The sequence below is a fragment of the Myotis myotis genome, unplaced genomic scaffold (genome assembly GCF_014108235.1).
Source record: "Myotis myotis isolate mMyoMyo1 unplaced genomic scaffold, mMyoMyo1.p scaffold_m19_p_4, whole genome shotgun sequence".
NCBI classification, from domain to species: domain Eukaryota; kingdom Metazoa; phylum Chordata; class Mammalia; order Chiroptera; family Vespertilionidae; genus Myotis; species Myotis myotis.
Genome location: NW_023416346.1, coordinates 52,711,846 through 52,735,869, shown reverse-complemented (window position 1 = coordinate 52,735,869; position 24,024 = coordinate 52,711,846). Strand labels below are relative to the sequence as shown.

The 24,024-nt window shown below is 41.4% G+C and overlaps 1 protein-coding gene across 3 annotated transcripts in view; it reads right to left on the bottom strand.

Annotated features, from left to right (window-relative positions):
- Window positions 1–24,024, bottom strand: part of COL4A6 (collagen type IV alpha 6 chain) — a 398,864-nt gene that overhangs the window by 342,946 nt on the left and 31,894 nt on the right. The gene's annotated exons all lie outside the window — the stretch shown is intronic.

The following is a 24,024-nucleotide window of genomic DNA, read 5'->3' as shown; positions in this document are numbered from 1 at the left end:
AGGAATTCACAGGTAGCAAAATCTCAGATATATGCCAAAGGAATTTCTTCACTGACACATCTCCTAGGGTAATGGAAACTAAAGTGAAAAGAAACAACTGGGATTATATCAAAATAAAAAGCTTCTGCACAGCAAAAGAAACCATCAACAAAACAATAAGAAAGCCCACTGCATGGGAGAATATATTTGCCAATGATATTTCTGCTAAAGGTTTAATCTCCAACACTTGCAGGGAACTCATACAACTTAACAAAAGGAAGATAAACAGCCCAATCAAAAAATGGGCAATGGACCTAAATAGACACTTTTTGAAAGAGGACATATATAAGGCTGAGAGACATGAAAACATGCTCAAAGTCACTAATCATCTGAGAGATGCAAATCAAAACAATGAGGTACCATCTCACACCTGTCAGAATGGCTTTCATCAACAAATTAACAAATGACATGTGCTGGAGAGGATGCGGAGAAAAAGGAACCCTCGTGCACTGCTGGTGGGAATGCAAACTGGTGCAGCCACTGTGGAGAACCGTATGGAGTTTCCTCAAAGACTAAAAATGGAACTTCCATTTGACCAAGTGATCCCACTTCTAGGAATATATCCCAAGAAACCAGAAACACCAATCAGAAAGGATATATGCATCCCTATGTTCATAGCAGCACAATTTACAATAGCTAAGATTTGGAATCAGCCTAAGTGCCCATCAGCAGATGAATGGATTAAAAAACTGTGGTACATCTACGCAATGGCATACTACACTGCTGTAAAAAGAAGGAACTCCTACCATTTGCAACAGCATGGATGGAGCTGGAGAGCATTATGCTAAGTGAAATAAGTCAGTCAGAGAAAGATAAATATCACATGCTCTCACTCATTTGTGGATTATAATGAACAACATAAACCGATGAACAAAAACAGATGTAGAGACAGAGAAGCATAGATCAGATGCTCAAAACTCAGAGGGAAGGTAGGGGAGGGTGGGGGTGAGGGGGAGAGATCAACCAAAGGACTTGTATTCATGCATATAAGGATAAGCGATGGATGTGGACAACAGGGGCTGAGGGTGAAGGTAAGATTAGGGGGATGAGAGGACATTGGGGAGATAAGGACACATTTGGAATATCAATCAATTAAGGGAAAATAAATTTTAAAAAACTTAATGGTATATAAGTTGTTCATAATATCCTCATTTATTTTTAATATCTAGTGTACCTTGTACTTATGTACTGTTTTTTAATTACTCATATTGATTATTTGTGACCTTTTTCTTGGAAGAGGTTTTTCAGTTTTATTATTCTTTTCAAAGAAACAACTTTTGATTTTAATGATGTTCTCCACTGCACATTTATCTATTTCATTAAGTTCATGTACTTTTATTTTCTTCAGTCTTCTACATTTATTCATTTTTTTCTAACTTCTTAAGCTAAATGCCTTAAGCTAAATGATTAATTTTTAGCCTTTTTTATTATTAGCACTGAATACTATGTATATTTTTTCTATATAGATCTTTTACAGCATCTCACAGTTTTTGTTGGAATTTTACGGTCATTCAGTTCTAATTTTTAATGTACATTATGATTTCTTTTTTAAATGTGTGTTTTTAATATCTAAATGTCTGAGAAATTAGAAAATGTTATTTTTCTTATTGACTTCTAACTTAATTTCATTATTGTTAAAGAATATGTTGCATAGATATAGATGTCCTTGAATTTTGTTGTAATTTGCTTTAGAGCACAATACACAGTCAATTTTTATGTATGTTCCATGTGTGCTTGTAAAGAATGATTATTCTCTAATTGTTGGGTATGGTGTTCTATAAATATTAATTTTATCAAACTTGTCAATTAGGTTATTTAAATGTTCTATAACTTTGCTAGTTTTTTTTTATCTGCTTTAAGTATCAATAATTGAAAGAAACATTTTCAAATATGCTTCTAAGATGGTAGATCCACCCCCCCCCCACTGGGCTGAATGTGTAGTATTTTATTTTATTTTTTAAATCTTTATTTTTGTGAGTATTATAGATGCTCCTCTTTTTCTCCCTCATTGTCCCCCTCCACCTGGTTCCCACCCTGCCCCAGGCTTTCATTACCCTATTATCTGGTCCATAGGTAATGCATATCCTATCTAATAATAGACAAACATGGTAATTGACTGTAACTTCGCTATGCCTCCCATTGGTTAATCAGCACAATATGCAAATTAACCACTAACAAAGATGGCGGCTAATTTGCATACTGCAGGCAAGGTGGGACAGCGCAGCTGCCAGTGCAAGAGCCGCCATCCAGGCCCCCATGTGCGACCCCAGAAGCCACCTGCCTGCTGCCCGTGATCGGATCCAATCCCAGACCGAAGGCCAGCCCCAGAAGCCCCAGAAGCCACCCAGAAGCCACCCAGAAGCCAGTGATTGGGAGGAGATGGGGATACCCTGCCCAGGCCTGACACCTCTGGTGGAGGTGTCAGGCCTGGGCAAGGGGCCGATCGGGCAATTGTAGGGTGATGGAGGTCGACGCTTATGGCCAAGGTGTCAGGCCTGGCTGGGGGTGGAGCCAGTGATTGGTGGGAGATGGGGGTCCCCTGCCCAGGCCTGATGCCTGGGCCAGAGGCGTCAGGCCTGGGTGGGGGGGATGAGCCAGCAATCAGAGGGAGATGGGGGTCCCCTGCCCAGGCCTGAAGCCTGGGCCAGAGATGTCGGGCCTGGGTGGGGGGGATGAGCTGGCAATCAGAGGGAGATGGGGGTCCCCTGCCCACGCCTGAAGCCTGGGCCAGAGGCATCAGGCCTGGGCAAGAAGCCGATCCGGTGATCAAAGGGTGATGGGGGTCGATGTCTCTGGCCGAGGAGTCAGTCCTGGGCGAGGGTGGAGCCGGTGATCAGAGGGAGATAGGGGTCCCCTGCCCAGGCCTGAAGCCTGGGCCAGAGGCATCTGGCCTGGTCCAGGGGGGCCAAGCTGGCCATTGTTGTGAACTACAGAGGAAACACCTTTTCTTACCGCTCATTGGCTAAGCTCCCTGTATGCCACTGGTAATAATCTTAGTAACTTGGGTAATAAGAATCCAAAAAGGTGATCTAGGTTTTTTCACCACACTCCTGGTGAAAAAAACAAAGGTCCACTGCTGGAGGGCTAAGAAATGTCATATCCTGCCCTAGCTGGTTTGGCCCAGTGGATAATGCCTTGGCCTGCCGATGGCAGGGTCTGGGTTCAATTCTGACCAAGGGCATGTACCTAGGTTATAGGCTCCTCCCTGGCCAGGGCCCAGGTCAGGGCTCATGTAGGAGGCAACCAATCAAAGTGTTCCTCTCACTTTGATGTTTCTCTGTGTCTTTCCCTTTCTCTTCCACATTCTCTAAAAATCAATGGAAACATATCCTCAGGTGAGGATAAAAAAAAATAAAGAAATTATTATTATATGAAAGACACATCTTGAAAATGCCTAAAGAAAGTTGTCATTTTTTTCATGGTGAAGGGACTGGAGTCCGTGTTGATGAAAAAACCTTGCTGGCTGCAGTGACTGGCAGTGGCTGCAGCAGCGGGGTGATGGGGCTGGTGCCTTCCCCTGATCAGCCCGGTCGCCTCCCACAAAGGGAGGCCAGACTGCAGCTTAGGCCCGCTCCCTAAGGGGAGCAGGGAGCAAGACTAAGGCATCACTAGGACATCCCCTGAGGGCTTCCAGTATGTGAGAGAGGGCAGGCTGGGCTGAGGGAAACCCCCCCCCCAGTGCATGAATTTCATGCACCGGGCCCCTAGTCTATTGGATAAAAGCTTAAGCAACCATTACAGCAGAATGATCAGAACAACTGGTGGCTATGATGCACACTGACCACCAGGGGGCAGATGCTCAATGCAGGAGCTGCCCCCAGTGGTCAGTGCATTCCCTCATGGGGAGTTCCACTCAGCCAGAAGCTGGACTCATGGCTGGCGAGCACAGCATTGGTGATGGAAGCCTCTCCCACCTCCGGAGCAGCACTAAGGAGCAGTGAGCCGAGTGGTAAGGAGCAGCAAGCAGGCAGGAGGTAAGGAGTGAGGGATCCCCAACTGCAAAAGGGATGTCAAACTGCAAGGAGTGGGCCTACACCTACATTCGTACATCCCCCGAGGGGTCCCAGACTATGAGAGGGCTCAGGCTGGGCTGAAGGACACACACCCCCCCCCAGTGCACCAATTTCATGCGCCAGGCCTCTAGTCTCTCTCTCTATATATAAAAGCCTAAGTGACTGGCCAACTGGCTGACCAGCCAGTAGCTATGACATGCAATGACAACCAGAGGACATGGAAAGATGAAACAGACTAATGAATCTCAGAAGGAAGGGGGAGAGGGGGAGAGCAGAAAGAGATTTACCAAAAATCGTATATGCATACTAGAGGCCCAGTGCATGGATTGATGCACCGGTGGGGTCCCTCAGCCTGGCCTGTGGGGATTGGGCCGAAACTGGCTTTCCAACATCCCCCCAAAGGGTCCCAGATTGCGACAGGGTGCAGGCCATACTGAGGGATCCCACTGGTTCACGAATATGTGCATCAGGCCTCTAGTCTATATATATATATAAGAGCCTCATATGCTAAGTGTCTGACTGGTCATTATGACGCACACTGACCACCAGGGGGCAGATGCTCAAAGCAGGAGCTACTGAGCTTCAGTGACTTGGTAGCAGAGATTCTTGGGTGATGCACTCCAAAACCAGAGAGGAGTGAGCCCAGTTCATTACAGGGCCACACGATTCCACCTTTGGCCATGGATTATGTTGTTGCTAGGCACTGTTGGCCCCAAATCTCGTTTACTGCACACTTGCATTTGCATTCCACACCCTGTACGACAGCAACTTTGCAGAGTGGCCTCTCACACTGTGGGACCCCTCAGGGGATGTCAGAGAGCCAGTTTTGGCCTGATCCCCTCAGGCCAGGCCAAGGGACTCTGCCTGCTGGAGGGGCCTCGCTCACTCTGCAGATGCCCAGGAGAGACCACAGGAGGTTGGCTCCAGGGCATGTCCAGCCTATATCACCCAGGCTCACTCCACTGGTCACCTTCTAATTAATTTCCGTTCAATGTGCACAAATCCATGCACCGGGTCACTAGTATGCATATAAGATCTTTGGTTAATCTCTTCCTGCCCCCACAACACCCTTCCCACTGAGATCCCTCAGCCTGTTCCATGTCTCCATGCCTCTAATACTATCTTATTCATTAGTTTATTTTGTTCATTAGATTTCTTGTTCATTTATTTTGATTTTTACATTCAATTGTTGATAGATATTATTTGTTGCCATTTCATTGTTCATATTTTAAACTCTTTCTTCTCCTTTTCCTCTTCTTCATCCTCCTCCTCCTCCTTCTCCCTCTTCCTCTTCCTCTTGCACTCCTTTTCTTAATGAACACCTTTCAGTATTTCATGTAGTACTGGTTTGGTGGTGATGAACTCCTTTAGATTTTTCTTGTCTGGGAAGCTCTTTAAGTGATCATCAATTCTAAAAGGTAGGTTTGCTGGGTAGAATAATCTTCGTTATAAGTCCTTGCTTTTCAACACTTTGAATATTTCTTGTCACTCCCTTCTGCCCTGCAAAGTTTTTGTTGAGTAATCAGCTGATAGTCATATGGGCACTCCTTTATAGGTAGCTAACTATTTTTATCTTGCTGCTTTTAAGATTCTCTCTTTGTCTTGAATTATTGGCATTTTAATTATGATGTGTCTTGGTGTGGGCCTCTTTGGTTTCCTCTTGTTTGGGACTCTCTGTGCTTCCTGGACTTGTAAATCTATTTCTTTCACCAAGTAGGAAGTTTTCTGTCATTATTTCTTCAAATAGGTTTTCAATATCTTGCTCGCTCTCTCTCTTCTATTTCTAGCACTCCCATAATATGAATGTTGGTACACATAAAGTTGTCCAAGACCCTAACCGGTTTGGCTCAGTGGATAGAGCATCGGCCTGTGGACTGGGGGGTCTGGGGTTCAATTCCAGTCAAGAGCATGTACCTTTGTTGCAGGCACATACCCAGTGGGAGGTGAGCGGGAGGCAGCTGATCAATGTTTCTCTCTCATTGATGTTTCTAACTCTCTATCCCTCTCCCTTCCTCTCTGTAAAAAATCAATAAAATATATTTAAAAAAAAATAAAACAAAATAAAGTTGTCTCAGAGGCTCCTTAGACTATCTTCATATTTTTGTGTTCATTTTTCTTCTTGCTCTTCTTATTCTGTGTTTTTTGCTTCCTCATATGCCAATCATTGTTTTGATTCTCAGAATCCTCTACTCTACTGTTTAATCCCTGTATATTATTATTTATTTCAGTTAGTGTATGCTTAATTTCTGACTGGTCTTTTTTATGTCTTTGATATCCTCACTAAGATCCTTAAAAGTCTCACTAAGTCCCCTGAAGCCCTCATTGAGTATCTTAAAGCTCTCATTAAAATCTTTGAGTAACATTATAACCATGTTTTTTGAACTCTATATCCAGTAATTTGTTTGCTTCCATTTCTTTCATTTGTAACATTTTATTTTTTTATCTCCACAGTTTGGTTGTTTCCCAGTGTTTGTTTCTATGTATTAGTTAGAACTGTTATGTCTCCTGGATTTGTTAGAGTGGCCTTGTGCAGTAGGTGTCCTGTAGGATCTAGTGGCTCAGCCTCCCCAGTCACCTGATCTGGGCACTCTAGGTGCTTCCCTTTGTGCGCTGTGTGCACAGTGTTATTAGAATTGAGCATTTATTGCTGTTGGCATCAATTCAAGGAATTGATCTCCAGGCCAATTAGCTGTGAGGAACAGAGTGTCTACAATGGAAGAGCTACTGTGCAGGAGATACCCCTATGGAGCAGGGGTATCTCCTGCTTCAATGGGGCTTTGGTACTCCCATCAGTATTAAATTTTGTATTTTGAGTGTGTTGCTTTGTGGATGTGTAGAGTTGTAATCTGGAATGGTATGAAGCTGTTCACTGGATGCACTGTCTCTGGGACCTCCCAGTTGGTGCAAAGCCAGCCACTACATGGGGCCACCTGGCAGGAGCTACAGAGAGATCTGCAGATGGCTGCTATTTGTGTTGGGATAGAAAGTGCCCAGGCAAGGTCCAGCTGTAAAGCAAGGCAGGTTGGTCCTAGTGTAAGGTCTTGGGCCTTTTATTGATAGATTTGGGGCATGCTGACTTCAGCTGCTGCTTGTTTAAGAGATTTTTATCAAAATCTGAAGCCTGAGCCAGGACAGGCCATTCATACGGAAAAGTAGATGCAAACAACTTGGGTGGGGCTGAAAATTGGATGTTGAGGGTTCTCAGGGAATCACCAGGGTGGAGTGAACAATGTTGGTCACACTGATGGAAACTCAGATATGGCTGCCAGTCAGCTATGTGATGGGGGAGGTCCCAGCCCAGGAACAGTGATCCCATGTGATCACCCTCTCTGGGTGAAAGCCACCCCTGAGTTCCTGCTCTGATGCCAGACAGTCCAGTTACAGTGGGGCCTTGACTTACAAGTTTAATTCTTTCCGCGACAGAGCTCACAACTCAAATTACTCGTATGTCAAATCAATTGTGAACAAGTGAGACACGTGATGCTGGGCTGATGTTGTGGTGTTCACTGTGATGTTTGCTGTGCCAACTAGTGGTGGGGTATCTGAAGCTGGCTCATAACCCGAATTTTAGCTCGCAACTCAAAGCAAAAAATCGGCCGAGAGACTGCTCATATCTTGAAATACTCATTAGTCGGGACACTCGTAAGTCAAGCCCCACTGTATTCCCTGTATGTCCCTGGATTCCCCCAAAGCTACCATCCGGCACTAGAGCTCAAAGGAAGTGGGACCATGTAAGTCCATGCATGGGCCCTTTAAGAGGAACACCTGAAACTCCAGCAGCCTCCACATCATTCAGCCAAATCCCTACTAGTTTTTACAGCCCGAAGTTACAGGGACTTGTCTTCCCAGCTCTGGAACCCTGGACTGGGGGCCTGCTGTGGAGCTGGTACCCCCTGCTTCTCACGGGAGGCCTTGGAGATATTCCTACTGATTATAAAAACACCACATATGGGTGTCTGACCAGACTGTTCCATGTGTCCACCCCTCCTACCAGTCTCAATGTACTTTCTTCTTTACTTCTCTAGTTGTAGGACTTCCATTCAGACAGATTTCAGTCAGTTCTGAATGATGGTTGTTCTGGATTTTAGTTGTAATTTTGATGTGGTTGTGGGAGGTGGCGAGTACTGGTGTTTGCCTATACCACCATCTAGGTTCTCGCCTAAGATGTTAGATTTTAATTTATTCTCCCATCATTATTAAATTTTGTATTCCCTTGTGATTGGTAACTGATCTGCTATCAGTCTAACTGTAGTTCCTTTATAAGGATAGCTCTATCTTTCTGCTTTTAATATCTTCTTTTATGTCGATAATGTACTGAAGTTTCACTATATGTGTCTAAGCTAGGATTCTATCTCACCATCTGTATCTATTTCCATTTCTATTTCTATTTCTATTTCTATTTCTCTATTTTCTCCATCTGTTTAGAATATATTGTGCTTCCTGAATTTGAGTAGTTATGTCTTTCATTGGTTCTGAAAACTTTTCAGTGAATATGTCTGCAAATAATGCCTCTCAACTTCCTCTTCTCTATCCTTTTGGATAGATATAAATTAAGTGCTTGCATTTTGTTCTCCATCTCTTTTTTTCCACTCCAGCTTCTTTTATTTATCTCTCCATTGTAGATAATTCTTCTAGGTGTTTCTTCTATCTTTCCCATTTTCCCTTCACCTGTGGTTTGAGTTGTTTTGACCTTTCAATGAATACTTATTTAAATAAATATATAGTGCTCATTTCTAATAATTCAGTTTCACGTAATTATCAAATTTTCCAGGTAAGTCCTAATTGTCTTTTGTTGCTTGCTAATATTTGTGAAATATATTTAACTTTTAAAAATATTTCATACATAAGTATTCTGAATATCTGAAGTCTTCAAGGATATAAATCTGTTCATTACTGTTTCTGTGGATTCTCACCTATGATGTATTTTTTTTAGGTTCTTGGTGATTTTTTTATTACTGTGAACTCACATCTGCTTGCCCATGATCTGTTACAAAATTACAGGCCTAAATTGGAAGTTTTTCAAAGAATATATGTATTTGCTTCTCATAGAGAGGAAAGACGCTACTAACCTGGTACCACCATAATCCCTTCATGTGTCCTGGTTTAATTTGGGAGTCTTAGGTTCAGACTTCCCTTCCCTGTGATCCCCATCTTGCTGCTCTTTCAAGTATTAGTGAACTGAAAGCAAAACTACGATATTATCGGTATTTCTACTCAGAAATCTAGCTTTCTTGGAATCCTCCCTCTACTTTCTGTGATCCCAGCGATGTACAAAAGCTATATTTTATCCAGGATCTTGCTGTTTTTTTCTCAGTTAGTATTTCCAGTATGTCTATTACATCATATGACTGGAAACAGAAGTGTATGGGCAATGCTAAGTTTTATGTCCAACCATTATATTAAATGGCTTGACTCTTTGGGCTCAAATAGACTACTACAAACTGCTATATATGGCACCCCTAATCATTTTCTAAAATGCATAACTTAGCTTACATTAAAATAGTGTAAATTATTAAACTTAAAGAATTGATAACAAATGCAGTCTGTCTTACCTGGATATTTGACTTGGCAGAGATAGTCATATAAGAATTGTTTAAGCTTATCAAATCTAAGCAAATAAAAGTTTTCTCTCTTTTCTAGCTTCTGGAGGAGGATCTTCACCCCAACCAACTTCCCATGGCCCCATTCAAGTTCCCCCTCCACTCTTGTTACAATGTTTAATCTATGGAATTCCACTTCACAATCAAATGTACTAGAATAAAGATTTTTCACAAATGGAGAGAAACCTGTAAGCTTTTATGATATTTATACAATAAATATTTTTTCAATGAATCAATTGTACCTTATTTTAATAAAAATGATAACTTGGCAATAACTACTTCATTTTTCATTTTTAAATATGCAAACTTTATTATTTAAAATTTTAATTACATTTACTAGGGTGATATTGGTTAAGAAGATTATATAGTTTTCAAGTGTGCATTTCTTTGTTTTAGAGTATGTTGATTGATTTTAGAGAGAGGAAGAGAGAGAAAGAGAAAGAGAAACATCAATGTGAGAAACTTCAATTGGTTGCCTCACATACAGGCCCTGACCAGGGATTGAATCCCCAACATTGTTGGTATACCAAACAATGCTCTAACCGACTGACCCAGGGTGCATGCCAGACTTTAAATACTTTGAGGGCAAGGACTAATGGCAGTGATGGTAATAGTGATGGCTACACAATGTTTTTGGAAGGAAGGCATGAAAAAAAGAAGGTGGGGAGGCAGGAAGACAGTAGCTCTCTAATTGTTTAAGCAATGGCAATATGAATTTGCCTACTGTATTGTAAGAACAGGATGTATTTACATACAACTATCAGGGTTTTATGATATCTGTGATTTCACTATCAGAAACCTCAATTCTGGGAGCAAATTACATGTAATCAAATGACTTCACCATGACTGCTAATGACTTTTAGATGGCTGCTAAAAGCAACTTTTAGATGGCTGCTAAAGCAATTTTTATAGACTTTACAGAAACTGTAAAGTTCAAAATAAAATATATATATATACTTTTTGCTTTTCCCATGAGCGATTAATGCTAAATGCAAACACACAGCAGGGCCCCAAATTGTGATTTGAGAAGGTGGGTCAGTGACCTCTTAGTGACTATTGAGCAGTAGTAATTTTCTGTTTTTTAAAAAAATACTTTATTGATTCCTTACAGAGAGGAAGGGAGAGGGAATAGAGAGTTAGAAACATCGATGAGAAAGAAACGTCGATCTGCTGCCTCTTGCACACCTCCTACTGGGGATGTGCCCGCAACCAGGGTACATGCCCTTGGCTGGAATCGAACCTGTGACCCTTCAGTCCGCAGGCTGACACTCTATCCACTGAGCCAAACCGGTTAGGGCTGCTTTTTTTAAAAAAAGAGAATATTAAGGTTTTCAAAATCTGGAGGTACCAGATGTGAAACTGAGAAACTCTTTCTTACTTACAAAAAGGTTGTGACCACTAAAAAAAATTATAGCAATGCTGGTGATAATGGAGAGAAACACCAACAAGAAAATTTAATTATACCTGGGAAGGTGACTAGGAGTGATGAGAATTTTTTTTTAATACAGAAAAATAAACTTGAATATAATTCAAGAAATAGTTTATGAACATCTGTTCCACTAGGCAATATGAGGAATATACAAATAAACAAAATATAGTCCCTACTCTCAAAAAGTTCATAATCTGCTAGAAGACTTTGGAGAAATCTAGTCAGACATATACACCAATGGTTTCCAAAGTGTGTGGTATAGAAACTACAGTTAGTATCTGATAGAGCTGAACATAAAAATTTAAGCATTTTACAATGTTGTAAGATACATTTGAAAAAGTGTTTCCCACCAAACAGTGAAGATATAAGGAGCTAAAGAATCTGTTAATCAAATCAATTGCTATATGATTTAAGTAATGCAAACTGATGCAGCTGCTGCTGCTGGTGCTCATGATAGTGCCAGCTAGTCTTTACTAAATGCTTATTATGTGCCAGGCATTCTGAAAAGCCTGCATTATTTTGGGGAAACTTTAACCCTCATAACACTTTGAGATAGGTACTATTATACAAATAGGGAAACCAGGGCTCAGGGTAATTATTTAACTTCTACAAGTCTGCACAAATTTTTCTATTAATATTTTTAAGCCTCTAGATTAGTTATTAAAACAAACAAACTGCAACTATGTGCAATTACTATATCTATGTAAATTTTACTTTTTAAAAACTGTGTAGAAAATATTTTGCCTTGGCTGGGCATGATCAATCCTTCTGTATATCTTAAGCAGCTTATTCTAAACCTGACCCTTGAAATCTTCTCCAAGTTGCTCCTTCTATAACCCAGGAGAAAGATCCTTGTGGAAGGTGACAAATTGAAAATAAAGAGTTTTTCAAGTGGCTGTTGAGGGTCTTAGGGTGTTTGGGAAGTGATCTCAAAGGCAGTGACCCAAAGTTCTGGAACTAAACATTGCCTAGTAGGCCTAACAGTGGAGAAGACAGAGGAAAATACTATTGTATGGTAGCTAAGTCATTGTGCTTTATATCACTCCTTACGGGTTTTGTACCTCTCTGTAGTTTAAATTCCCTGATTAACCACATTTATTAACCACCTACTCTGAACAAAAGCACTTGGTGGGTATCTAAGATAGGATATACTCAAACTGTTCAGGCACACAAAGACATTTTCATTTCAAATGGGGAAGGAGACATATAAAAAGTAATATGCCAAATATCTGGACAGTTGGCCTTTACTAGGGTTTTCCGGAAGATATTGTTATATAACTTTCTCAAGTAAATAAGCACATAACATTTGCTAGTCAGTAGTAGCAGTTTCTGAATAAAACATGAAAAAAATTGAAATATATCAAAGTTGGAAGATAACTTAAAGGCTACAATTTCTTTAGTAAAGGAACTGGGTATTATAGTTAAAAATAACTAACCCTATCCCCTAATATGTTAGCCATAAATACATAATTAATATAATTGATTAATAAATATATCTTCAACAACTGATTACCACCATTTTAGGGTAAACAAAGTCCTGCTTTGCACTCCCCGCCCCCCACCCCCACCACCCAGAAAGACTCCAGCCATTTATGTCTCTTCAACACCTCAAATTTCTATTTTCTCAAGTGACATTTGTATCAAGAACTCAGTTTCCATCTCAGATGCATAACAAATGAGGTGTGTGTTTTTAAAGCTTCCACAATGTTTACTCCTAAGCAAACCCTACACCAGCTCACCTAGGACAACAATCATTTCCCAAACTTTTAATAACTGTTTCTGTCTAGACATCAACTCATACTAAAAAAGACAGAAGAAGCTGTCAAAGGGTAAAAAAATCAGCATCTGAAAAGACGAAGAATTTGAGCACAGCAAAGGTAGATGAAAAATAAATTGTATGCAAGAAAGATAAGCCCAGAGGTAGGCCAAAGCAGACACTAGTAAATATCTTCTCTTAAAAATCTAACCAGTAAATGATAATTAATATCAGGATAATAATGTCTTCTTGAGGAAGTATATTTTACTTGGCAAGTGGATAGTGCCTTAAAAATATAACACAACTACAGGAATGATTGATGAATATGATGTTTACCCTTTAATTTCTTCTAGCTGCTGATTAACGATAAGTGGAAGGCAATTTTGTCTCCTCTGTGATAGGAAAGGGAGGTGTCTGAAATAATATAACTTTAAAGTTCTTTGTGGCCTTGTGTACACATTCACTGTTATGTGGAAACTTGGCTACAAATTTGTGAGTTGTGCAGGGCAGATACTGTTATCATCATTTTGAAAAGAAGAAACTCAGGAAGAGGTGAATTGCCTAAGGCCACAGTGGTAGGGCCGGAGAGCCTTCATTTGGTTCTCAGGAAGTTTTCATAACTCCCTCCCCTTGAAAGAAAGTGTTAGATAAGGGTACTAGGTCATCTATGAATTTAATATACTTAGGGTACTCTAATCCAATAGCAGGCAAAACAGAAAGTGAGAAATACTTTAACTGCCTTAGAACTATAACTATCTGTAAATCCAGGGTGTCTGTGCATACCAAAGTTCATACTAAGAACATTAAGTTTTATTTTAAAACCTGCAGGCATTTCAAGTGCTTGTTTTTAGCTTCATGTTTTTCCCTCTACTACTATATTTGGAGGGAGAGGGAGCTAAATGATGAGGATAAGAGTGGGATCAGAGGGAAGAAGACATTTATGGAGCCCATGCAAGAGAAGATATAAGGGTGCCTATTTCTTTTGAAGAGGGGTGCATTTCACATGCTAAAATAGGCATTTTCACAAAATCATGCCTAGATCTTAATGAAGAGGAGCAAGAGATAAGTCTTATCAGGGGAAAAGAAAAGACCGGCAAGAATAACATTAGTGTTTGTTTTAATTGAAAAGCAGGAAATGTGTTTTGGAACTCATCCAAAATGTTTGCCCAGTTTAAGAAGTGAGAGATGGTGTCAGTAGATCTGTGAACTTATCTAGTTTTCCTGAAACAAGTACTGTATGTAAATACTGGCTTATTACTACTCTCTCTATATTAGTTAGAGGATCTGGCACAACACAGGACAAACAAAGATTTATGTTCTCTCAGGAATATGTGATGCAGTGCAGCCCAATGGATAGAGTTTCTATGTCCTTCTCACTGGAAATTTGAAAAGAGATAGTTTCTTACTGCTTAACATGCCTTAAGCCCATTGTGTGAAGGAGCACTCTATTAAATCCAGGACTGCCATAAATTTAGAAAGAAAGAAGTAGAGGTGAAACATAAGGGTGCTTCATCAGCGTGATGTGCCATTTGAGGAGCCATTTTCATTTTGTAGAACTGTGGAAAGATCACTTCACCCCACCTCTGCCCCCACCTCCATAAGTTGACAAAAGCACTAAATGTTTTTGCCTCTCCTGTGGCCTTCTGGCACCCAACCACATCAGGCACCAACTCCACTGAATGAAAAGGGAACCCAGGTGACACTGAAAAGCTTCCAGAATTCTGATAGCCAGTATGTATAATGACCGAGTGGGTACACACTTGTTATCCAACCAACCACTGCATAATAAAAGCATTTCTCTAGTCCAGCAAACAACACACTGAATTTCACGTTACAGCTAATTCAAAAAAATTCTGGTTCAATTAAAAAGTTAGCACAGCTGGGAGTCCCATGAAATTGATTTGGTATATGCGTGCCAAATAATCAAAACAAAGGAAGTAACTTTCTTTTGAAAGGTCTTGTTAGTCATTGCTTAGCAGTCTATATCATTTGACCCTTTTGCTATTCTTTGGGGAAAGCTGAAAGTTTGTAATAACTTATTGTGGAATTTGGAAGAGTAGGCCACATATATAAATATCTGAATATTTAGTAGTCTTAATGGCACACAAAAGGATTGCTATAGTCATTAAAGTAATACAAAGTATAAAGGCATTATTTGGTGACTTCATGTTAGAATTAGCACCACAATCCCACAAAAATTAGTTTGTAAAAATATGAATCTTCAAATGAAAGTACTAAAGTTAAAATTCAGGTGTAAGATCATAGGCTTAATCTCAACACATTTAAAAAGAGAGGAAATAATCTATTTGTTGTAGTTGAGTCTATGTATTGTCTGGCTTACAAAGTTAATCATAACACTGGGGGATAGGGTCAGTTCAGGCCATCTGAGCTGATTCAACATGCTCTGCAGGACAGCAAAAGAAAGAGATAACTTGACCTGCCATGGTTCTACCTGCATTCAGGCAGTTTCCACTGCTTTGCCAGAAATAAGATGTACTGACCTTATCTGGCTTCTAGACAGTCCAGTCAGAACTGGTTCCCTAACTGAGGTTCATGGCACTCTAGAGACAAATACTGAAGGCACTATAGGAGTTAAAAATCTATTACTACTGGTCTTCTGGGACATGTGGATAATATCTAGTGGTTCTCATCAATAAAAAGCTGTTCAAAACCATCACATCTTCATGAGACAATAATTAAAGATTTCATTCTCTCCCAACCTTACCAAGTACATGTGTTGAGGAAATAAATATATGGCCACCAAACAGTGCAAAGGGAAACTCATAGAAACATAGAAAATGCAGCATATGATGATTTTTTAATGGAATGTTCTAATGAAACCTCTCAGAGATATGCTCAGTAGTCAGTGACTAATAAGTTGAGGAGTAAAAGATTATAGTCAATCTGTCTGTTAGCTACAAGACTTTAATCAATCTCAGGGGAAAATGCTTTGAGGCATAAAGAAATATAATAGGGCAGTGATCTAATCTTTCAGAAAGCTTGGTACCATTTTCTATTTTCTCTCCAATTGGGAAGGCGATAATGTTGACACCATTCCTAAATGTATTCTACATCATTGTTGAGGAAGAAGAGGGTCATCTTGCTCAATGATCCACATATGTCCTTAACTATGAACTGTTGAAACCTGAATCTCTCAGTATAATTGTATTTCATCCAGAGCATCTGGAGGGCCTTTTTTGGGGGGGAGGGGTGGTTGTGATAAGCCAGTAGGATCAAAGTTCTGCCCTACTCTCCAACAAAGCCAATAAAATCCTACCTCTAGCAAAGAGTAGCACTGGTGAAAACAAAACATGTCTTTGAACCAGATTTGGACCATGGGTCACCATTTTCTAACCTTCATTCTAGATAGACTATAATTATTAGAGGATTTAAGAGAAAAGGAGATTAATGGAGGCCAGATCAGTCATAGCATGCTTTGTGAAGAAAATGTAATTTGAATCGACCTTGGCAGATGAGTAGGATTTCTCTTGTCCCCAACTACCTAATCTCATGTACATATACTTTTGAAAGGTCTACAAACATCACTCCTCACACATGCACATCTATCTATCTATCTATCTATCTATCTATCTATCTATCTATCTATCTATCTATCTAATCATCTATCTATCCCCCCAGTCAATTTAGAATCAGTAAACATACCTCTTTCCACATACAGAATTTTTCAAAGAAGGAAGGATAATTCAAGTTGTGGCTCTGTAAATGGCTTTCCTACTTATCAGCCAGGCTACCACTTAAAATCAGTAAATCACAACCCATTTCATCTAGAAAATGGGTATAATAATCCTTTACCTATCTCATGTAACTGGAGAATAGTTCAACTCAGATAACACATGAAAGCCATAAACATAAGTATAAACGTAATGTCATCATTATCATTCATCATTCCAGCCTGTGAGAATGGGCTGTTTAAAGTTCATTCTTGAAAAAGTATCAATCTTTACATTTCCTAGTTGCAAAAATTAACTCCCACTGTGTATTATCAATCACTCCTAGTAGCCTTGCATGATGATAATTTATAATTAACACATTTGAGATGCACATTGGAGATAGGTCTTTTATAAAAGAGATCTGACTATATTGTTTAGGATCCACTTGAGAAACCAACAATGAAGACCAAAATGGGTAACCAAATAAGCATAAGGAAATGCAAAGTAGCCAGCAATGCTGAACGAAAGGGAGATAATTATTTAGGGGAAGCCAGGCCAAAATACCTGTCATAGAACTTGAGTCAACAGATTTTCAGTCTCCATTGTGACTTAAGTAAATGTTTAATTTCGGTTATCTTCCTAACAAAAATTTACACATTCTTTCAATTCTTCTTCACTGCCTCTCCTTGCTCCCACTGATTAAGTTATTCAGGGTAATGGTTAAGAATGGGAGATTTTGATTAGTCAGACTTTGTTGTAAATCCCAGTTCTGCCTTGTGACCTCTTATTGGATAAAACTCAAATTTTTGTTTTAGCACTAGTAGAGTGCTATTTCTCATCCTTCAGAGCTCTAGGAACTCTAGAATAGATTCATGGGTCTATTATAGAAACATTGACATAAGACAGTTAAATCTTATTTTATGAAAATGCTTTCTGAAATGCATTGTTATTTTAAAAGACAAATACTGGTAAAAAAAATTCAAAATGAGTACAAGAAAAAATAATCAGAAGGATTATTATCAATTTGATATTAGAAGAATTTTCTTAAACTTAAGAACTTGTAGATCTCCAAGAATACATTTGCTGACACCCAAAGGTTGGTGGACAACAATATGAGAAACTTGATTTGATATAATGGATAAATCCTAATAAAAGGATGCTGGATCGCTTGCATCTAAGGATTTCTTAGGAAACTGGTTGATAACATCTGTGGTTGAGCTATTCTAATGAAATGAATATTTTGGATACTGTGTTCTAGTGGTGTAAATAAATTGCCTTTCTTTATGTAAAAGCCTAATATTTATACTTAAAGTTGCCATAAAAAGGCATTAAAAATATCTTACAGTGATGAAATGTAAATTATTATAATAATAATCCTTATATTGTCTCATAGTAGATTGGCCATAAATTGATAATTGTTGAAGCTGGGTGATAGGAACATCAAATCTTATTGTATCATTCTCTCTGCTTTATTCATGTATAAAATATACCACAAGGAAAATATTGACTTGATAGCTAAATGACTAGAGCTGTGGTCGGCAAACTGCGGCTCTTTGGCCCCTTGAGTGTGGCTCTTCATAAGCCTTAGAAGTACCCTAATTAAGTTAATAACAATATACCTACCTATATAGTTTAAGTTTAAAAAATTTAGCTCTCAAAAGAAATTTCAATCATTGTACTGTTGATATTTGGCTCTGTTGACTAATGAGTTTGCCAACCACTGGTAGAGCAAAGGACTCTGTGAGAAAATATTCTATCACCACATATATATCACAGGTTGATATTGGCTTTGACTTGCACTAATAACCAGTGTCCTCAAATACCTAGCCATGTACTTTTACATATGGCTAGAGGCCCGGTGCACAAAAATTTGTGCACTTGGGGGGGAGGTGGGGGTCCCTCAGTCCGGCCTGTGCCCTCTCGCAGTCTGGGACCCCTCGGGAGATAACGACCTGCTGGCTTAGGCCTGCTTCTGGGTGGCAGAGGGCAGGCCCAATCCCTAGGTGCAGCCCCTGGTCAGGCTCAGAGCAGGGCCGATTGGGGAGTTGGGGCACCGCCCCCTGTCATGCACAGAGCAGGGCGGATCGGGAGGTTGTGATGCCACCCTCAGTCATGCTCAGGGTAGGGATGATTGGGGGGTTGGGGCACCACCCCCTATCACACTCAAAGCAGGGTTGGTGGAGAGGTTGGGGCGCCACCACCTGTCACGCACAGAGCATGGCCAATCAGGGGGTTGGGGCGCTGCCCCCTGTCACAAACAGAGCAGGGCCCATCAGGGGGGTCGGGGCTCCGTACCCTGTCACACAAAGAGCAGGGCCCATCAGGGTGTTGGGGAGCTCCCCCCTGTCACCCACAGAGCAGGGCGGACCAGGGGGTTGGGGCGCCGCCCTCTATCACCCACAGAGCAGGGCCGATCAGGGGGTTGGGGTGCCGCCACTGTCACACTCAGGGCAGGGCCAATGGGGAGGTTATGGTTCTACCCCATCACACACAGAGCAGGGCCTGTGGAGAGGGGGTTGGGGTGCTGCACCCTGTCACACACAGAGCCACAGGGCGATCAGGTGGGTGGGGAGCTCCCCCCTATCAGGCATAGAGCAAGACCGATCAGAGGGTTGGGGCGCCTTTCCCTGTCACGAACAGAGCAGGGCGGATAGGGAGGTTGTGGTCCTGTCCCCTGTCACACACAGAGCTGCAGGGCGATCAGGGGGTTTGGGCAATGCCCCCTGTCACACTGATCCCGGTGCCGGGAGGCCTCTCAGCTCTGCTGATCCAGGTGCTGGGGGGCCTCGTGGCTCCGCTGATCCCGGTGCTGGGAGGCATATTACCCTTTTACTATATAGGATAGAGGCCTGGTGCATGGGTGGGGGCCGGCTGGTTTGCCCTGAAGGGTGTCCTGGATCAGGATGGGGGTCCCCACTGGGGTGCCTGGCCAGTCTGGGTGAGGGGCTGAGGGCTGTTTTCAGGCTGGTGGGTGACTGAAGCTCCCAACTGCTCCTTTTTTTCTTTTCTTTTTTTTATTCTGGGCCAGCTTTAGCTCTGGCTCCAGCTCTGAAGCCCCTGCTGCTGAAAGTAGGTATCTGGTTTGTTTGGGTTCTATAATCGAAACACTGTATCAACTCCAGCTGTTAGATCCCGGCAGGCTGAAAGCAGGTTTCTGGGGTTTTGTTTAGCTTCTATATTTGTAACAATGTTTCAAACTGCAAGCTCAGAGGCCAGCAAGGCAGGCGGGGAACATTGGTTTCCTCCGTCACTGAAGCAAGCAAGCCTCATGTTAGCTTCAAGCTGCCTGGCTACCGGCCGCCATCTTGGCTGGCAGTTAATTTGCATATCTTGCTGATTAGCCAGTGAGAAGGTTAAGGGACGTACGCTAATTACCATGTTTCTCTTTTATTAGATAGGATAATAATTCAGGTTTTTCCATCAGAAGAGTATTCAAAATACCAGAAAACAAACTGGAAAAGTGCAGAGCATCATTCTAATGGGCTTTGTGTGGTATTATTTGAAACGTTTCCTCTTTCCTAACCTATGATTTATGCAGCAGTCCCTCCTTATTCATGCGGAATACTTTCTGAGAACCCCAGTGGATGCCTAAAACCATGGATAGTATAAATAGGGTGAGGCAAATGTAGGTTTACAGTTGTGGGTATGCAAAAAACAGTTCTAATTCTTATATTATTAGTACTAGATGCCTGGTGCATGAAATTTCTTCACTGGGCGGGGTGGGGTGGGGGGTCCCTTCAGCCCAGCCTGTGCCCTCTCACAGTTTGGGAATCCCTCTCACAGTCCAGGACCCCTCTCTCCTTACTCCCTGCCTGCTTGCTGCTTCTTAGGGCTGCCACGGAGGTGGGAGAGGCTCCCACCACTGCACTCACCAGCCATGAACCCAGCTTCTGGCTGAGCGGCACTTCCCCGTGGGAGCACACTGACCACCAGGGGGCAGCTCCTGCATTGAGCGTCTGCCCCCTGGTGGTCAGTGCGCATCATAGCGACTGGTCATTCTGCTGGTCATTCCACCATTCAGTCAATTTGCATATTAGGGTTTTATTATATAGGATTTATTAATCATTATTTTGCATATATGTATATGTTTCATATATAGAACAACTATAGACCTACTTTGGCTCCACCCTGTATTATGTCTTATCCTATACATACATACCTATGATAAAGTTTAATTTAGAAATAAGTCACAATAAGAAATTAATAGAAATAATAAAATAGAACAATTATAAAAAGATATTATAATAAATCTGATGTGAATGTGGTCTCTTTCTGAAAATATCTTATTGTACTGTACTTACTCTTTTTTTTTTAATTAATCCTCACCTGAGGACATTTTTTCCATTGCTTTTCAGAGAAAGTGGAAGGGAGAAATGGAAGGGGAGAGAGAGAGAGAAAGAGAGAGGTAAACATTAATGTGAGAGACACATCAATTGGTTGCCTCCCACATGCACCTAAACTGGAGGTGGGGAGTGAACCACAACCCAAGTACATGCACTTGACCTGGGATCAAACTTGTGACCCTTTGGTGCTTGGGGCAACACTCTAACCACTGAGAAACACTGGCCAAGGCTGTACTAACCCTTCTTGTAATGATGTGAGATGATAAAATGCTTATGTGGTGAGGTGAAAAACATAGGCATTGTGACTTAGCATTAGGCTATTATTGACCTTCTGATGATGTCAGAAAGGAAATCATCTGCTTTTGGATGATCCTGGATCATGGAGCCATATCGTTGTCAGTGGTTGAATGTCAGGTGCATGTAATGTCAATGGTTGGGGAAATTTAATATTTTCAGATTGGACTTGATCATAGGTATTTGAAACTGTGGAAAGCGAAATCATGGGTAAGGGAGACTACCATATTTTTAAATCTATATAAATACTCAATGGTGTATCTTCTAGTAAGCTTGGGTAAAGGTTAATAGTACCTGAAGATACTCTGGATCACCCATGTCTTATTTGGTTGATATCTTGACAAGAACTTTGTGCATGTGTGTGAACATAGCTTTATATTAAGGGTGTCTCCTTTATTACCTATGATTTTTACTGGTAGTCACCTTGACTTAGACCTTCTCCTAAGCCAGTGATGGCAAACCTTTTGAGCTCGGCGTGTTAGCATTTTGAAAAACCCTAACTTAACTCTGGTGCCATGTCACATATAGAAATTTTTTGATATTTGCAACCATAGTAAAACAAAGGCTCATATTTTTGATATTTATTTTATATATTTAAATGCCATTTAACAAAGAAAAATCAACCAAAAAATGAGTTTGTGTGTCACCTCTGGCACTCATGTCATAGGTTCGCCATCACAGTCCTAAGCCATTATCAACAGTAAATTTGGTTAAGACAAGAAGTATCATTGAAGAGCTTTATAGTAAACTATACATGAGAAGAATCCACAGCAGTTCACACAAATAAACAAACAAACTTCAAATTGACAGAAGTTGACACACATATTCATTAATGCTCTCACCAGCCTATTCACGCTATTTGTTAAATTAAATCCTTTGTCTCACATTCTAAGTAATAGTAAGAAATAAACCTGGACTTGAAAAAATGGCAGTTGAATGGGCAGACATGTTGTGCACCTCATCCCAGGGCTAGACTGGAAATACAACTAAATTGGAGAACATTCACCCGGAATTACGAACTGAGGTCCAGCTGAGAAGGTGACTTACAGCAAATAAAGACAGAAAACTCCTGATACCAGTAGGAAAGGAGAGTTCAAGAGAGGAGCAGGCCCAACTGCCAGGGGTGGCAGGAGTAGCTGAGAGAGAGGAAGGAGTGCTGCGTTATGGGAGAGCCTGTTCCCTCTGAAAATAGAAGCCTAGAATCAAGAATGGGCTCCACAGTTGGGAGCAGCAGAGCCATGACCTGCAGCTGCACATGTAACATCCAACTGAAAAAGGAAAAAGTGTCAGGGCTGCTGACAGCTGGAGAATCTGGAGTTGAGACCCCAGCTACAAAAGACAGCACTGTGAAAGGGAAATGCGGCATGACAGCTGGCCTAGGCGAAGTCTGGAGCCAGTGGAAGAGAAACCCACAGTTTTGTTGTTGCCTTTTCTTTTCTTTTTTTTTTTTTTTTTTTTTTTATATACTAGAGGCCTGTTGCACAAAAAGATTCGTGCAATAGGCCTTCCCTTCCCCTGGCTGCCTGCACCAGTTTTCCTTCGGCACCGGGGACCCAGACCTTCGCTCTGGCCAGAGCTGCCTTCAAAGCCTTTGCTGCTCCAGCCGGAGCCACTTTGATTGCAGCTCTGGCTGGAGCCACCTTCAAATTCTTCACTGCTCCGGCTGGAGCCGCATTCTGCCGCTTCAAGCCTACATATGCAAATTAACCACCATATTTGTTGGTGGTTAATTTGCATATCTCGCTGATTAGCCAATGGGAAGTGTAGCGAAGGTATGGTCAATTACCCTGTTTGTCTATTATTAGCTAGGATATTCATTTTATCCTTCAAACAATACTATGGGGTGGGTACTCTTATCCCCATTTTTTTTTTAATTTTGTTTTATTGCTTAAAGTATTACAAAGAGTATTATATATGTTTCCTTTTTTTCCCCTTCTTGACATTCCCCCATTGTTGCCTTTTCTCTAAACCCAGAGAGTAGGAATTTTCAGTTGCAACTACTTACCCAAGGCTTTGCTGTAGGGAGGGAGGCATGGACTTGAGGTGTCTGAAGAGAGGCAGGGGAGGGAAATAGGGCAGGGAGACGTGGGAAATCAGTAGCCAGGTGTCCAGCATTGGGTCATTCATATGCTTCCAAACCAAAATGGCCATTTTTCCTGAGAGGAACTAGCTGCTCCCAATAGCCAGAGGGCAGGCAAAGAAAAAAAACACCCTACGTGATACAGCCTGCTGCACCATGTATTTTGAGCTTTATAGAGGAAACAAAGGCAAAGACCAAACTTATGGGTTTGAACACTCTCTAGAAGCCCTCAGTGACTGGATTGGAGATGTGGCCATCTGCCCCACTATTCTGGGAACTAGACTGACAAAAATTCCAGGGTCCCAGCTGACCCCATTGGTCTCCATATAAGGATTTCTGTCCAGACAAGGGCAGAGTAATATTTTGGGACACTTGCAGAGGTGTAGCTCTGGGGCAGGAAAACACACCCACCATATTCCCTGAAAGTAAACAGCAACTCCCCCACATAGAGCCCTGTCAGAAACAGACTTTTGAGTGACTGAGATTGATAACTGGCTAACAAGCAAAGGTGGGCAGAGGCAAAGCCCAGGGAACCAGGGGAACTTTACTGAACCAGCCCTGTGCCCCATGTGGCTAAAAAACCTACTTTAGGGGTCAGATTGATCCCTCCTGCTTGCAGCCAAGTCCTGTGGAGGCAGACACAAACATTGGGTTGGTAGATTACCTGAAGCTTCAAGAAGGTTGCTAAAAGACAGTGCTGAATAATGGATAGCACCTAAGTATCTAACAGGAAGCCCAGAATTGGCATACAGACTAGAAGAGTGGATCCTTAGTGAACTCCCATTGGGAATTAAACTCA